At 54.3% G+C, this 4,984-nt stretch overlaps 1 non-coding gene across 1 annotated transcript in view; it reads right to left on the bottom strand.

Annotated features, from left to right (window-relative positions):
• Positions 1-803, bottom strand: part of LOC124773540 — a 1,909-nt gene extending 1,106 nt beyond the window's left edge. The window contains exon 1 of the ribosomal RNA XR_007014784.1: positions 1-803. This exon is cut by the window's left edge and continues 1,106 nt beyond it. This is a non-coding gene — a ribosomal RNA (small subunit ribosomal RNA).
• Between the last annotated feature and the right edge of the window lie 4,181 nt (positions 804-4,984).

Here is a 4,984-nt window from a genome sequence, read left to right as displayed (position 1 = left end):
CCTGGTAGGATTTCAACGGGGTCCGCCTCGGGACGCACGAGCACGCACGGGGCGGTCGCACGCCTTCGGCTCGCCCCACCGGCAGGACGTCCCACGATACATGCCAGTTAAACACCGACGGGCGGTGAACCAACAGCGTGGGACACAAATCCAACTACGAGCTTTTTAACCGCAACAACTTTAATATACGCTATTGGAGCTGGAATTACCGCGGCTGCTGGCACCAGACTTGCCCTCCAATAGATACTCGTTAAAGGATTTAAAGTGTACTCATTCCGATTACGGGGCCTCGGATGAGTCCCGTATCGTTATTTTTCGTCACTACCTCCCCGTGCCGGGAGTGGGTAATTTGCGCGCCTGCTGCCTTCCTTGGATGTGGTAGCCGTTTCTCAGGCTCCCTCTCCGGAATCGAACCCTGATTCCCCGTTACCCGTTACAACCATGGTAGGCGCAGAACCTACCATCGACAGTTGATAAGGCAGACATTTGAAAGATGCGTCGCCGGTACGAGGACCGTGCGATCAGCCCAAAGTTATTCAGAGTCACCAAGGCAAACGGACCGGACGAGCCGACCGATTGGTTTTGATCTAATAAAAGCGTCCCTTCCATCTCTGGTCGGGACTCTGTTTGCATGTATTAGCTCTAGAATTACCACAGTTATCCAAGTAACGTGGGTACGATCTAAGGAACCATAACTGATTTAATGAGCCATTCGCGGTTTCACCTTAATGCGGCTTGTACTGAGACATGCATGGCTTAATCTTTGAGACAAGCATATGACTACTGGCAGGATCAACCAGGGAGCTGCGTCAACTAGAGCTGAGCAGCCGGCCGCCCGGGAGTGTGTCCCGGGGGCCCGCGCGAACACGCAAGCGTCCGCTCAATCATTCTGCAAACAGGAGGAGGCTGAGCTCCCCTGCACAATACACCTCGAAACCCTCTCAGGTCCCGGCGGCGCGCAGCGCCGTCCCAAGTACTTGGTCGGGTTCGAGAGAGGCGCAATCGCCCGGAGTTAGGCGAGTAGACGCTTTCGGTGCGACCACCCGTGCTCCCAACTGAGCTTGCCGCTGCCGACAGAGGCCCGGGAGCGTGCTGTCGTGGCATTGCCGGCGGGAGACAACACGCGCCACCTACGGTGACCGGCAGCTCCAACGCCAGCGCCACAGAAGGACAAAAGCCCCACTTGGGTGCCGAAGCGAACTCTCCCAGCACAGCGCACGCGCCAACACATCCGCACAGCTGCGATACAAACCACCAGCGAGAACCGCTGGGGCGACCGAGCAGCAGACGGCGTCGCGGCGCCGAGCGCCGGGCGGCGGCGCATCCTCAACGCACACAGTCCTCAATCGGACCAGCACACTGAAGATGTCCACCGCGCTTCGCACCGGGCCCGCGAGGACCTACTTTGGCCGCACGGCGCCGCGCGCAGGGTGCGCCGGCGCGCAGCTGCGACGCCTGCCGCGTCCGTCGGCCGGCGCGCCTGCCACTGGCCGCCCCCACCAGCCGGCTGTAGCGCGTGCGCCCACGCACCGCGCGGCCAGCACGCCGGGAGGCGCCCCCTCACCGGCCGGGGACGGTCCCACCCAGCCACCGCCGCGTATCGCTTCACACCCAGATGCCGTTCAGTTTCGTCGGCATGGTGGGTATCGCTGGAACAACCGGTTAGTACCTCAACCTATCGTCGCCATCACCGATTCACCCCTAGCGAGAACAACCGCACCACAACAGGTTACCATTTGTTCATTTGCGTAACTTCACCAGAAAACGCAGGCGTCCATCGCCATTTGCAACTTCCACGATTATTGCATGCCTGTGTCAGGTGTCACGCCACACTACGTCTGCCCACATACACGCAACAAAATGTGCACGCCTAGACAATACGTGGAAGGTGGCCCCCGTACGTATGCGATGTCCATTGCTCGAACGACTGTCAACCGGCCTCTGTAGCATGTCGCAGATATGGAACGCGGTGCACCATGCCATCACGGTGTGTGAGGAGAGACGACTAGGTCCGAATACATCAACAGACAGCTCATGCTGATCGCCATCCACGGCGTCCGTTCCTCCCACACGTCTCTATGGCGTACCACACTGCAATCCAGCTCTCATAGGGAGACGACACGTAGCTGCGTGCACAATATTTGCACTGTATGGTCCGCCGTTTTTGGGCGCAGTCGTTGTACGGTCACACATGTGCCACGATGTATCATTCAGTACATAAGGACGAATGTGCAGTACAGATTGTGGTTTACGCGTACGACATTAGCGGACAGTTGACACAGGCCGCACCACAACGTAGCCTGAGTACGTCGCATGCGGAGGGCATTGAACATGCAAAGTTCTCACCAACCAGCTTGCGAAGGCAGGGGGCAAGGTGGGGACGTGGGGAGGGGCGGCATGTACGTCCTGCTGCCATCCACATTACAGTGTACAGCAGGAGCATGTGGAAAGTGAGCAAGACTTGCAAGGTGTTTAACATGAAGCGATACACAGGGGAGCGGGGAGTGCGAGTAGCGAACTATATTGCGAGGGTTGCGGGTGGGCAACACTACACTAATTGAACGAGTCGTATAACAATTACAGAGCAGGTTTAGGCGACAACGTGGGTTACGTTAGGCGACAACGTGGGTTACGTTAGGGGACAACGTGGGTTACGTTAGGGCACAACGTGGGTTAGGTTAAGGCACAACGTGGGTTAGGTTAAGGCACGACGTGGGTTAGGTTAAGGCACGACGTGGGTTAGGTTAAGGCACGACGTGGGTTAGGTTAAGGCACGACGTGGGTTAGGTTAAGGCACGACGTGGGTTAGGTTAAGGCACGACGTGGGTTAGGTTAAGGCACGACGTGGGTTAGGTTAAGGCACGACATGGGTTAGGTTAAGGCACGACATGGGTTAGGTTAAGGCACGACATGGGTTAGGTTAAGGCACGACATGGGTTAGGTTAAGGCACGACATGGGTTAGGTTAAGGCACGACATGGGTTAGGTTAAGGCACAACATGGGTTAGGTTAAGGCACAACATGGGTTAGGTTAAGGCACAACATGGGTTAGGTTAAGGCACAACATGGGTTAGGTTAAGGCACAACATGGGTTAGGTTAAGGCACAACATGGGTTAGGTTAAGGCACAACATGGGTTAGGTTAAGGCACAACATGGGTTAGGTTAAGGCACAACATGGGTTAGGTTAAGGCACAACATGGGTTAGGTTAAGGCACAACATGGGTTAGGTTAAGGCACAACATGGGTTAGGTTAAGGCACAACATGGGTTAGGTTAAGGCACAACATGGGTTAGGTTAAGGCACAACATGGGTTAGCTTAAGGCACAACATGGGTTAGGTTAAGGCACAACATAGGTTAGGTTAAGGCACAACATAGGTTAGGTTAAGGCACAACATAGGTTAGGTTAAGGCACAACATAGGTTAGGTTAAGGCACAACATAGGTTAGGTTAAGGCACAACATAGGTTAGGTTAAGGCACAACATAGGTTAGGTTAAGGCACAACATAGGTTAGGTTAAGGCACAACATAGGTTAGGTTAAGGCACAACATAGGTTAGGTTAAGGCACAACATAGGTTAGGTTAAGGCACAACATAGGTTAGGTTAAGGTACAACATAGGTTAGGTTAAGGTACAACATAGGTTAGGTTAAGTTACAACATAGGTTAGGTTAGGTTAGGTTACACGTTGTTGTAAGGAAAGGTGTAGGGGGGGGCGGGGGCGGCAGGTTCGTTGATAGTGATTATAGTAAGTGAATGCTTGTGACATGATCAGATTTGTCACGTCAGGATGCACCTTTGGCTTATTAGAGGCGGCGCTCCAATTCTATGCTTGTGTCAGACCTGTGTCTTTGACTCATGTCATTGTTTGTGCGCTGTGACAGGAGGTACTATTGTGATGTTGGGTGCACCGTTGTATAGGACATGTGTGGGTGTTGGTGCCTGATCTGCGCAATGGTGGATGTCGAAAGGGTGGGATATTGTATTTTCCGCATGGACCTCCTGGTCTGGTTGTGATAGTGTGGATTGTGTAATGTGGCGGAGAGGATGCACTGGATGTTGTTCCATGCTGGTGCTTACATATTGTATGTGCGCCCGTTAGAAGCAGAGAGTGGTGCGTGATCAGAGTGGCTGGCTGACGTGTGGTTCCCATTGTGGGCAGACTCTTTCAGCATGTATACGGACAGTTGTATATATATTCTGTAGTTTGATGGCTCTGCATTGATTACTAATCAGCGCCGTGTGTACGGGTAATCTGGTTCCAGTCCAAAATGTTCCATCTGTGTACATTAGTGACAAAGACTCCCCTCATGCAGTGGGGCTCGGTCTGTTATAACTCTTCCGCGTAATATATTTGCCCCACGTTTTTGCGACTGCGAGTGCGAGTGCAACGCGCATGGGGACCGACATGCTGATGGCTCGGTATCGGACGCCGTACAGTGAGCAACGCGATCGCGTCTCTCGCTCGTAAGTGGTACAGGTCGCGGCTCATGTATAGGGACAGCGGGAATGTCGCATATTGGCAATAACTCTTCATGAAACGCACGTTATAGGGGTGGATTGCACTTTACGAGTGCGGGAAACGTCCGCCGTTCATCCGCTGGAGGTGCGCGTTTGGCGGTTGGGGTGGTGCACGAACGGGTGCGGGTGGAGTCATTGCCGGTCCACGGCTTCGTGCGGCAGAGCCACTGGAGATTGGGTGCTATGGTCGACAGAGGCTGCAGGCTTTGTGGGTGGCGTCGAAAGGCGGGCACTGTGGCGCCATCGCTGTCTTAATCGGCTTGGCGTCGCATAGATGGCGGTATCGTCGTTGGAGGAGGTCATGTTGCGGGAGACCTACAGATGGCGGTATGTTTTGTGGTGCGGACGTAGTGTTGTCAGATGCGCATAGATGGCGGTATTGCATGTGGTGTCGCCCTATTTTCATAGATGGCGATACTGTTTTGCCGGCATGGGTGGCGTAGTTCCGTCGGATCCCTGTAGGTGG

The sequence above is a fragment of the Schistocerca piceifrons genome, unplaced genomic scaffold, assembly GCF_021461385.2.
Source record: "Schistocerca piceifrons isolate TAMUIC-IGC-003096 unplaced genomic scaffold, iqSchPice1.1 HiC_scaffold_954, whole genome shotgun sequence".
Taxonomy (NCBI): Eukaryota; Metazoa; Arthropoda; class Insecta; order Orthoptera; family Acrididae; genus Schistocerca; species Schistocerca piceifrons.
This window is presented reverse-complemented; position numbering and strand designations above follow the sequence as displayed.